This window comes from Trachemys scripta, chromosome 13 (assembly GCF_013100865.1).
Source record: "Trachemys scripta elegans isolate TJP31775 chromosome 13, CAS_Tse_1.0, whole genome shotgun sequence".
Classification (NCBI taxonomy): domain Eukaryota; kingdom Metazoa; phylum Chordata; order Testudines; family Emydidae; genus Trachemys; species Trachemys scripta.
In genome coordinates this window covers 18,656,204-18,669,048 of record NC_048310.1, presented here as the reverse complement: position 1 = coordinate 18,669,048, position 12,845 = coordinate 18,656,204, and the positions used below count along the sequence as shown (strand labels likewise).

Genomic DNA, 12,845 nt, shown 5'->3' with positions numbered 1-12,845 from the left:
ATTATTCCTATCTTACCTAAAGGAGAAGAATTCACTCCTGTTAGTTTGTATTGCTTTTTACAGGAGAATATCCACAGGCAAGAGAGATGCCTCTGAACCAAAACCACCTGTCCAATGTCAGCCACTGGGAAATTCAGATATGGATCCAAACTTTGAGGCTCTGCCCTGTATGTACCAGAGAACACCTTGCTAAGGATACCTTTCCTTTCAATTAACCTTAGAAATATGCTGTCCAGAGCGGCATAGGTGCTGGAACTAAGGGTGCTGTGGGGGCTGCTGCACCCCCTGGCTTGAAGTGGTTTCTATTATATACATGGTTTACAGCAGGGGTAGGCAACCTATGGCACGCATGCCAAAGGTGGCACGCATGCCAAAGGCGGCACACAAGCTGATTTTCAGTGGCGCTCACACTGCCCGGTTCCTGGCCGCTGGTCCGGGGCTCTGCATTTTAATTTAATTTTAAATGAAGCTTCTTAAACATTTTAAAAACCTTATTTACTTTACCTACAACAATAGTTTAGTTATATATTATATACTTATAGAAAGAGACCTTCTAAAAATGTTAAAATGTATTACTGGTGTCTGCTCTGCTTCCACACTAGCATGCGAAACCTTAAATTAGAGGGAATCAATGAATACTCAGCACACCACTTCTGAAAGGTTGCCGACCCCTGATTTACAGTTTGGTTCCATGGCTCTCAGTACCCTTACTGTACCAATTGTTCCAACAACCCTGCAGAGTGGTGGTCTGTTTTCTGAACATCCTAGTCTTTAAAGAGCAGTTGCTAGAGAGAGAATAATTTACAGATAATCAGTACCTTGGCTATGTCAATGTTGTGGTGATTTGTGGGCATGGAAATTGAAGACCTGCATCCAGAGAAGTCTGAGTGGATGGGTTTATCTATTGTATGAGCTCTGGGCCTGCTTCACTGTCCTGATCCTTCTAAAGATTTATCAAGCTGGCACAGAGCTCCCTGCGAGGAAATATGGGGCTTTCACCATTTGGGCCTCATACAATATGTCAATCATTAACACAGAACACATACAAGAAGAAAAAGCAAGGAACATCCCTGGGCCAGAGGGAGTGGGGATATTGCTGTAGTTTACAGTAATAACCCCAAACATAGTGCAGAGCACAGTAATATTTTTAATAAGTGGTGAATATCCCAAAGCACTGCATTTGATTTAGGGGCCTCTGTCACCTACGTGTCAGACTGAACCTCTTAAACGGATATACACAGTTTGGTTATAATACAAAATGTTTCACTTCACTCAGCAGATCCCTCTTTCCATGTTCTCCCAAGTTTAAAATGATTTCACTTCTGCTGGCTAACAGACTCTATGTCCCCAAATGAAATAGTTTTGCTGTCTCTTGACTTGCTTCAGAACTGCAGCTTCGGCTCCTTCCTCTGTAAAACAATTTCTCCAGTTAAGCTAGTATCCGCCCTTTGGTGTATCTTTCAAGTCAAACATATAGTGAAAACAAAACCCCGGGACTCCTTGCAAAAATACTTCCTCTTTTCTCCTTGGCAGCTTTCATCATTTCAATCAGAAGTGTCACTGTCTACTCTGCAGTTCCTTTGTATGGTATAGTTATGAGCGATGCTTGGCGCCATAGCACAGCTGGAGTCTGCAAAGAGATACTCATTCCTGGCTAGTCTGTGAACATCTCCTTCAGCAAAAAATCCTCCCCTTCTGGTGAACCAGTCCCATGGAACTCCTTTCCCTGAAGTTGGGGATGGAACCACTCATGTTCAAGTATAACAGCCCTCGCCTCTGTCCTAGCTTTAGAGGTCCTTCAGAAGTAACTGGGTAAGGGCATGAGGATCAAGTTCTGCAGATGTTGGGCTCCTGAAGAAAGGCTCGGTAGTGCACTATTTCATTCAACAAATCCCAGAGATAGTAGCAGGAGGGAGGAGTTGTTGAAGCTGAGCAAGGGAAAGTACGCCCCATGCAGCATGGTACAGCATGTTGGAGTGGCCAGAAGCAAGCAGCTAAAAATGCAGGGCTAGATTATACTCCTGTAAGTAGGGGAGTAAGCCTCCGCAGATGCCCTCTTGCTCAGCCTATCTGTATCTTTAGTGTGGCTCAGGGGTGGAGTGCACTCTGCTCTCCAGATACTTGCTGTGTCAGCAAGAGGGGCAGTGCATAGGGCAGAGGAGTCCATCCAATCCGTCCCCATCCACTGCCAGGAGTCGTTGGCCTGGCTTTGGGGCCTGATGGGGCCAGGAGAAGCAGGAGTAAGCTGCATCCATGTAAATGTTGCAGTAAATTACTCCCTCCTATCATCCTTCCAGAACAAGAGAATAATAAAGGATGAGCTATGACGAGACAGTTCCTACCTAAGCTGTTCCTTTCATCAGATCTGAGACTACAGGCTCAGGCTAGCTTTTGTCTGACTACTTGTACCAATATCTTAAACTGCATTTATTTTAAGCAAGGACCTTTAAATATGCCCTGAAGAGAGCAGGGGAAAAAATTCACAATTAGTTTATTCAATTAACCGAGCTTCTCTCTCTGCTCATAAATCTTCTTTAAGCAGATCATGATTTTCTCAAATGTATTCATTATTTGAAATTGTGCTGGATAATTTCAGCAAATAATTCTCAGCCTGCAAAGTATAAGTGGAGAGTGATACCAGACACCTCTGTGTTCTTGGGGAACCAGGGTGCAGTATTCAGCCTGACTCATGAAAGACACCCCCTCTCCCCCCAGCTTCTGCTTAAACCAAAACCCATCAGAGGAAAAAACTTACAGAGAGCAGTGAAGGGTGTTGGGAGACACACCTAGACCCCTCCAGACAAGGGTGACAAGATTAAGACATCTCCATTAGCATACAGAATGGAGAGCAGAGACAACTCCCCTAGCCTCATCTGCATGAAAGATGGGACAGGAAGACATCTCAATTTACATACAGAATGGAGAACAGAGAACCACACTGAATTCTGGGACCAGAAAAAGCAGGGAAGCACTGCATCATGGGAATCTCTGCTCCAGAAGCTAATGAACCTATGTCTGCGCACACCCAGCTCAGCAATTATCAGACCAATTCTAGTAATGAATCCTTAATTGATATCTAAATACTGAAGCAGCCTAGTTGCATTGTGAGCTCCCTGGAAGAAAACACCACCCATAGCCAAGAGTGATCAGCTCCTATTGTCTAGTCTAAAGAAAACCCTTGAGTCATCATCTTACCTATAAACAAATCTAGTGTTCTCCCTTGAACAATTGTATTTTCTCTACAAAAATCCCTATTCACCCTCTAGTCAGGGTTCTGATGCTTAGATCCAAACTAGGCATCAGTTCCCCTGGGACTTCATCTTCTCCTGACTGATTGTGCTGGGGGCTCTGCCTGTCTCCAGCATTCAGGAGCCTGAGCTACCACCATCACCTGGGAACACCAACCAGTTCAAGCCTCATGAAGTGGGTGAGACCCCCCCCCCCACGCCCTCACTCTGTGTTTTCCTTTCTATCTTAGGTATTACCTTTAATAATGTATGTTATGTTGGTTTAGCCCTCCTTGTGTGTTATCACTAGTATTCAATAAATAACTGTTATCGTTAACTTGGTTGCTTCTCTCTCTCTTGCTGAACTTTACTCTTTTGTGTTTCCCCCATTAACTCTACAGCAACGCTTCTTTTACCTAAGCTAAAGATCCCTGCAGCTCCCAAAATACTGTGGGGTTTGCTCATCAAGTAGGTTACTGCCAGTACAATTGTGATGTGATGTGAGAGTGGGGATAGGGACGAGCTGAATCTGGGACGCATAAGGGTAACAGCTTGAAAGTGCTGCTTGACCCAGTCCATGGAGCCCAGGGGCATATAAGGAGAGTCAGCTTGAAAGTGCTGCTTCATCCAGCCCAGTGAGTCCAGAGACATATAAGGGGTCAGCTTGACAGTGCTGATTGACCCGGTCCGCTCAGACTTGCTCTATTAATGTATGTGTGGGTGTGGGTGTGTTCATCCAGTTTTGGGGCTGGAGAAACCCAGCCCTAGGAACCCTAGGTCCTGCAGGATAGCTCCATTGGGAGGGGACTTGCAGAAGGGAGAAGTAGAGCTCCATATGAAAACACAAGTGACACAAGCAGTACATTGATAGAATTACAGAATCCCCTTCCCCAGAAGAGTAACCCGAATAAATAAGCATACCCCAAAGTAATGGGCAAATCATGTAACAAGAGTTCACGGAAAGATTTTGATATTCAAGCTGCTTTTGAGATACATGTCACATGGTATGGTTTCTTTTCCTAATTGGAAGAGTATAATTCTTTAGAATCAAGTTTTTGGTGCAAATGCAGGTAAATACTGTACTAATTAGAAATTTGCTTTCTGCAAGTAGTTCTGCAATATTGGCTTTAAAATGTCCTGTTTCAGTGATGGTTGCTTCAGAAAATTTTTGCAGTCCCTGTCCAGCTCGCATCTGTTTTCCTCCCATTCTTTAAAGTTAATATAATCCTAACGTGAAGTTAGTTTAGTCAAAAATAAAAGATGCACATCTAGGCTCTCAAGTGCACTGTTCTATAGCTCTGTCCTGGTTAAACCAGTAAGCCAAATCTAATGTATGGTTGATTAAATAAATGACTAAGCAGTCACAGTTGGTACAATTTTTATTGTCCTGGCCAGGGAGGCCGAAATATCTCACTATGATCTTATGCAGAGAATCATTTTGATTTTTTTTTAGAATGAAGATTCCTTTAAAACAATATCTCTAGCCCAACTGGAAAATAATGATAAATATTCCATGAAAGAAATTTGACTAAAAACAACAGACATGAATCAGACTCGCAACAGAAATTTTCTGATCAGCTCTAACAGCTCTTAAAAAAGATCTTGTCAATACAAAATTTAAATTGAAGACAACTTTTTTGGGGTCTTTTTTTCCTCAGTGGTTTTTGTGGAATTTTCTGGGTTATTGTTGATAAACCGGAAACCAATTTTTTTTTTTTTGGTTGTTGACAACCTAAAAATGGTAGGTTCCCCCCCGCCCCCAGTTTTTTAATGAGAACCTGAAAGATATTTATAAAAATGGCTGTTTTTTTCCAAAAATTTAGAATTTTAGGTATAAAAACCACAATCAAATATATACCTAAGACTACTTCACCCAGTTTGAGCTCTTGTATGATGAACTGCAGAAAAATTAAACCTTCCCATCACACAAAATATTACTATAAGTTACTGAAGGTGGTAATAGAAATGTTTGCCAGCATTGTAGTAAGAATACTTGAACTGCATTGGAACTACCAGATACGTATAGTGCAGGCATTTCATTGATGTAGTGCCCAAGCCCCCGCTCACTGATCTCAATGGAAGGACTCCCATTGACTTGGCATTGGACCTGTAACTATATAGTGGTCAATACATGTAAACTGAAATGTTGCTCAAAAATACTGGACCCGATTTTGCTCTGTTACACCAATGTAAATCCAGAGTAACTACTGAACTCGGTTAAATTATTGGATTTATACCCATGTAACTGAGAGCTGATTCTGACCCGATATCTATCTGTACAGTAATCGTATGTATTTCCATATAGAATCTGCACTAAAAAGTTCTCACTTTGTCATCTAATATTATATCTCTGAACTTTGAAGGGTAACAGCTCATGAATAGAATAGCTGGCAATAAATAATACAGCAAGGTAACCACTAAACAACATAAGGTGAATAAATTATCTTTTCCTTTCTAAGGTGAGTGCACATCCTATTTATGTAATGAAGAGACCTTAACTGCAGCACTTAAAGGGATAAAACCCTAGTAAATGAAAACAATCCTAGTAATACTTTGCACTTTGAAAACACCTTTCATTCAGGGACCCCAAAGCACTTTGCAGAAATGAACTAATAAAGCCCCCTCGTGCTCCTGAGCAGTACAGTAGATACATCATGCATTATGTACCTCTTACAGATTGGGGGATCAAAGCACTTCCAGGTTCAATGACTTGGCAACGTTCTCACAACGGATCAGTATCAGAACTAGCCATAGAATAACAGGCTCTGGTCTCCTAGTCCCTTGATCTAATCATTAGACAACATTTCCTGGTGAAAGACTAACAAATCTAATTAAAAAGAGAGGCAGCACAGTACTATAATAAAAGAGCATTGTTACCTTTACTGTAGCTTCTGTTAGAGAACTATATCTAAAACCGTAAAAATGAGCTACTTCATTTCCTTGGGCTTAACATGTAGCAATAGCTGAAGCAGTACATTTAGTTCAGTGCAAAATGCTAACTGGGTAGTTTTTTAAACTCTAATAACACTTTTTTTTGGTAGGGATCCATGATATCTTATGTGACATGAGAGTCTTGGGACATTCATAACTTTACAAAACCATCATTTTCTGATATTCCAAATGGGATAAACCATTGTTTTTTATATAAAAAATATTAAAACACTTAACAAATGTTCTAAGCAATATACAGAAGTTAAAGCATTTGTAGGAAGTGACCTGTTTTGGCCTTTCTTTTATGACAATGGTCTGTCACTTTGTGCTTATTAGATTAACGTGCTGATCTCAACGGTGACATGGTGCTTTCCTTCATTGTATCATTTTTATTTTGGAATGTCATTTTCACCTCCTGGTTTACAGATCACAGCAAGCATTGTGGAATGTTTGTGACTATCTAAAAACTACACCTCTACCCCGATATAACGCAACCCGATATAACATGAATTCGGATATAACGCGATAAAGCAGCGCTCCGGGGGCGAGGGGGGGCGGGGCTGTGCACTCTGGCGGATCAAAGAAAGTTCGATATAACGCTGTTTCACCTATAACGCAGTAAGATTTTTTGGCTCCCGAGGACAGCGTTATATCGGGGTAGAAGTGTATTGTAGCATCACAGATTCTCAGACATCCTAAACAAGCATGTCTTTACTTGGATCTTTATAAGAAAGATAGTGCTACAGTGGTATACATCGGTACCTAAATATCCTAACCATAATTCCTCTAAAAATCTGGTCACACAACATTGCTGCTTTTGCAGTGTCCTCTGCATCATATTCACTTAATTCTGGGTCCCAACAAGCAAGGGCCATGTATAATTATGGTTGAGGAGGCAATACACTGGTGCTTGTATAATTTTTCAGAAGAAATTTATGGGCTGAAATTTTCCAGGCCTGTTTTATCCCTTAGATGATTACTGGGAACTTCAAAAAAATTATTATATTTCTGAATTAATGGAACAGAACACTGTTTTTGTACATTCAAATATTATTTAGAAATGTCTTTCTACTTAGAACTCAAACAATTGCATTTAAAACTTCAGGCTTTCCATGGACTGAGTCTTCAGTCAGGACTGGTGTTTTTTCACATCTGAAGAAATTTGGTTAAGAAGGAGCTGTAAGCGTTTGCAATCATGTGCTGTGCATGGTGAAGATTTATTGCTTATCAGATATAGTCACAGGCTTTATGTTCATAAAATCAGACCACAAGAAGGATATTTGCTTTCTTATCCCAGGACACGCAAAACATATATAGGCCTGCTGGAAAGTAGATCAAACAAACAGAAGTAGGACATCTGGTCTTCCTACAACTATTGTCTAAAATATAGAGCTGATAGGGGAATAGGGGAGGGGAAGTGTTGACTATTGGGTTTTTCATCAACGTTTCAATTTTTGTCGGTTTTCCAGCTGGCTCTAATGAAATGTCAAAAAAAGCAACAAGCAACTGGACAGATAAAAAATACTAAAGATAGGTTGGTAGCAGCAGCCAGAACTACAGGAAAAATCCAAATAACAGTACAGAACGGGAGTCCTCTGTGTGCATTCTGGACCTGATTTGCTGAGTCTTGGACTAAAGAACTGGAGAAAACACTGAGGGGGCAAAACAAAACAAGGTAGAATGAGCCATCCACACCAATGTGGAATGAATTTAGCAAAGCCCAATGAAAGAGTTCTCAAGGTCTGTATGTAAATGAATAATTTCAGAATAAGGGAGATAAGCCGGGGGGGGGGGGGGGGGGGGGGGGGGACTCTTACAAGAGGCTCATAAAGGTCTCTTTTCTTCCTCTCTCCTGGGAATTTTTTTTAATGAAATTGGATTAATATTTTGTGTGATCCTTTTCACACAGGAAAAAAAATGTTCTTCAGAAGTAGCCCCATTACTGTAGGTATAAACTAGGGGTCGGCAATGTTTGGCACGTGGCTTGCCAGGATAAGCACCCTAGCGGGCCGGGCCAGTTTATTTACCTGCTGATGCGGCAGGCTCGGCCGATCGCGGTCCCCACTGGCCGCGGTTCGCTGTCCCGGGCCAATGGGCGCGGCGGGAAGCGGCACGGGCGAGAGATGTGCTGGCTGCGGCTTCTCGCCGCCCCCATTGGCCCGGGACTGCAAACTGTGGCCAGTGGGGGCTGCGATCGGCCGAACCTGCCACGTCAGCAGGTAAATAAACTGTCCCGGCCCGCCAGGGTGCTTACCCTGGCGAGCCGCGTGCCAAACATTGTCAACCCCTGCTGTAAGGGGTAGTTTTGCAGTATCATATGGGGATAAACTCCATGAGAGACAAGGAGGTTATTTTATTCCTTCAACCTTCCTGAGCAAACTATTAAAAAGAGACCAAGGGCCATATTGGAGACAACTGGTGCTAAAGAACAGCAGGGATTTTGTATGGTATATAGGAGTTAATTCTGAACTGATTCATACCCTGTGCAACCCACCTTGATCTCAATTCTCATCTGGCCTGCAAAAACTCCTCAGGGCTAAGTATTTACTTTGTTGTTGAGAGAGTTCAAACTAGTGCTTCGTCTATGGGGACAGCTATACGCCAACTGCTTCTTCATTGTCTCTAGATTTATAATGAATAGTGCATGTGGTCTTGCCTTTTTTGAAAACCTCTAATATCTGAAGGGCATGTTTGGAGTTGAGTACTATTTGTAGAACTGTGGTGTTTTGGATGTGATGGAGAAGGCCTATTGTTAGAAAACCGGTTAATATGTTTTTGCTGGCATACACTCTTAGGCTTAGCTTCATGCTCACAAAAATGTGTTTGGTTGGCTTATGTTTTGATTAATTTATCCACCTCACACTTGCATGTATGCCTATGGCTATGGGACAAGGTTTTTACAAACTGTGAACCCTAGGAGGAACATGATAGTTCAAGTCTGACACAGCCATGAAATTCTTTGTGGAAGCAAAAACCAAAGCATGTGATAGTTCAGTGAATTCTTCAGACTAGGAGACTGCATCGATTTCCTCCTTTCTAGATATAGAGGGCAAAATTCACCTCTGCCTTAACTCCATTAATTTCAGTGCAGCTGCACCAGCTCTGAGTGTGGCCTGTGTTAGAATAAAATGCAATCACCACTTGCCAATTACTTTATTTTAAAGTTATTATTGGAAAGCTTGAAAGAGATGAAGACACACATGGTCCCTTGGGAGCCTGTCAGAACATTTCAGAGGAGATTTGTGTTTACTCAGGGGATTTGTTTTGTGCATGCTGGGTCTACCAGAAGCAGAACTCCTTTTTTTCTTTTAAATGCTTTTATTTGCCTATACTTATGAACATGGGCAGTTACCAAAGTAGGATTAGGATGTCGTATAGGGCGTATCAAATAGCCTTGCATAGGGAAGTTTCAAACAAAGCTGTGTAGATTTATTCAGAAATCTACATGCACAAACAACATCTAATTAAACAATTATTATAGAGAATCAGGGTGTTTTTTTTTTTTTTTTTTAAACAGTACTTCCTTATCTGAAAAGGTTGCTATAGAGTAATAGAGATTAGGCCAGAAGGCACCACTAGATCATCTAGTCTGATCTGCTATATATCACAGTCCACCAGCACCCACACATTATGCCCCTGAACATGAGCGTAATAGAAGGAAATGGAATGGTGTATGTTTTATTCATTGAACTAGGCTCTTTTTCTAGACTTTGCAGAAGCACACGACCTAGAGACTAGGTAAACTAACATTTTTGGGAATAATTTCAATGGTTTAAAGGGGGTTAATGCTGTCACAGAGAAGTGAGGCATTGTTTACTATGGTAAGAGTGACACATGTATCATGCAGGCAATGAAAGAATTTCAAATCACAAAAATGAACAGTATTGGCATTAACCAGTCTCGCCCATTTCTCCCCACATCAGTTATGCAATGTAGTTGTCATTAAAATGGACGACTATTTTCATTTTATATGGGAACCTCAGCATGACTAGCAAGCAATTCACCAGATTTTATGAGACTGCTGGCTTTCCATCTGTCCCAAGAGACGGACACACACAAAAGGCTATTAGTGCACCGCTGCATAATGAGGTGAGTTTGAGGAATCTCACATCATTTCACTCTCTCAGTATGCAGATCATGTATCATTCCAGGTGCAGAATCAATAATGTCCTTGCCCAGTTTCCAGGATAATGTTCTTTGTCATCATAAAGACTAGGGAGACACTTGGGAACTGGTGGAAACCCATTTGGAGCTGAACAGGTATAGTGCCTGCTGTATTCTATGTACATTTGTTTCGGCACTGACTAAGAGTTCTTATTCCCTATAAGCTCTTGAATGATATATCATAATGCCTTATCCCAGAAGTGATCTGCAAATCGGATTAGAACACTCTAAAGGGTGGAGCAAGCGTTATTATTCAAAACAGTGCAGGGTTTCCCTGTGCATACAGAGCTTAACTTCACATGCAAATCTATTAGCACAAAGGATGCTGCATGAGTATACTGAAGAAAGATACTGAAGGCTCCTGAAGGGGAGTACTGGCTAGGAAAAGGGAGTAAAGCAGAGAGAAAAATCTATCTGTTTTGGAAGGAGAGCAGAGAAGGGGATGGTGGGGGTCGCAGGGAGGGAGAAGAGGGACCTAAGAAGGTTAGGCTCTGCTTCATGTGCTGGGACTGAACTCACCTGCTGAATGTTTTGAAGTTCACTACTTAGCATAACACCAGCCCAAAGTGATCATTATTGTATATTTGTGACATCATCCTTCATTTTGTAGTACTGAATGTAATGTCACAAACAGAGGATTTTGACCACTTGCACGGAGTTAGTGGCATGACCAAGGGATCACTAACAAATTCTACTCTCTGATCTGCATCCACGGCTTCCAAGAATGGGCTGCAAACATCTGAGAGTAGAAAGGACTCTGGAGAAAGTAACAGAATACTTTGCTAATGCACATATAATTAAACAGATCAGCAGAACTTTTGTTTCTGATACAGAATACTTTCACTTAGTGCTCTATATTATTCATACTGTCACATAGCGCTTTGTATTTTGTTGATTCAGAGGATTCCATTTTTAAAATCATCAAGTGCAAGGGACCTGTGACTAATGTGATTTCTTGGCTTGGAAAATATTGTAGGAAAAAAGTAGCAAGCAACACAAGATTTACATTTTGACCACAAGCGTTTTGATGACAGTGGCCAAATGCCATCAAACTCCAGGCTGTGTTTTCACGGTCAGATTACTCTGCACCTCCACCCGTCTTATTAGATCACTCTGGAACAAAAGAGCTGTATTCAATGCACACTAAAAACAGAAAGTAAGCAATGTTCTCCTGATTAATCCTTCGTCAGAAGTGATAAGGTAAGGAAAAGATATTGTTAGGCAAAATGCTAGGAACTTATTGGACAAGGACAGATGTAGAAAAATATGATAGTGACCTAATGAGAGGGAGCAAAATTGCAAGGGATATGTTATCCTCTATATGCTCAAAACAGAAAAGGTAGTTAAGGATGATGATTTGGCAATTTAGGTTCACTGATCCATGAAGAAGACCTCACCTCATTTGGAGAGAGTCGCTTTGGTTTAAATGTATTTCCTGAAGGCTGGTACTTAGTAGAAATTCTGAAACAATTAGAGCCTTTTCCTTTCCTTCTTCCTAACACTAGCCCTTGCTTCTAAATATGCCCTGCTTAATCATGGCATTGGACTACAAGCTGACTTCCTGCATAACCCCTCTATCAAGATCTCCAGCTGCTTACGACCAAGGCCTCTTGCGTCTCTAAATGCAGTGACTTGGGAATCCTTTAAAAATCTTTCAGTTTTGGGGAGAGCATTTATGTGGGGCCTAGTGGGTCTCTGTTCTATCAGCTGGGTGCAGGTTTTGCCCGGATAATCTTACTGATCCAGCAATCCCTGGGGCTTGTTGATTAATTAGGAAGGTGTATGCTGACATATCTAAACCTTTACAAAGGTTCTAGTTCATTAAGAATGGGAGATGGATTGAGATTCTGTCCAGTAGAATCTCTAAACATTGACCATCTTTATTTTCCTTTACACAGCCTTCCTGCCAAAAGCCTCATTGTCAATACAACAGCCATGTAATTTAACTCTGAGACCACTGTAATCATGAGGGATGACTTTTTCCACAATGTGGCAGAAGAATTTTAGTAAAGCTTGTGTTATAAATAATAAAGATCTATATCTATATGCCTCGCTTGGCTAGGCTGCTATTAATAAGGACCCCAGCCAAAATATTGCAAACCATTTTCTGTTCTTGCTGCAATGAATTGTGTGTGTGTTTTAGAAATGATCTAAGTTTTGTGCCTTCCCCTGGTTAATTCTGCTGGGTACAGAGGTTAAGTATTAGCTAGAGTTGTTGCTGAATGTTGAGACCTTGTATAAGCCAAAGCAGAATAAGGTCCACTCTGCACAATTTTAATAATGTATAAGAACCTATATAGAGTACAACAGAATAAAATGTATTGCAAAGCTTTTATTGCTCCTCCGGTTTCTGAATGGAGACAGTCTTGAGTGGTGCAGAGGCTTCCCAGCACAGTTTAGTGTGGAACGCGAGCTATGTTCTTGAGCAAGGAAAAAATCTCATCATCCCAAGACCTGTGTACAATAATTATCGTATATATTTAAAAATAAACCCTACAGCAGATAAAATTGTAACTCATTCAT

At 41.2% G+C, this 12,845-nt stretch overlaps 1 protein-coding gene across 2 annotated transcripts in view; it reads right to left on the bottom strand.

The window, feature by feature from the left end:
* Window positions 1–12,845, bottom strand: part of CDH5 (cadherin 5) — a 51,011-nt gene that overhangs the window by 28,795 nt on the left and 9,371 nt on the right. Inside the window, exon 1 of one of the 2 annotated variants that reach the window (XM_034788366.1) lies at window positions 6,105–6,211. The exons of the other annotated variant lie outside the window; for it this stretch is intronic. The gene's annotated coding sequence lies outside the window, so the exon portion shown is untranslated. Of the gene's footprint in view, window positions 1–6,104; window positions 6,212–12,845 lie in introns of those variants that run through there. 2 annotated transcript variants of the gene reach the window in all.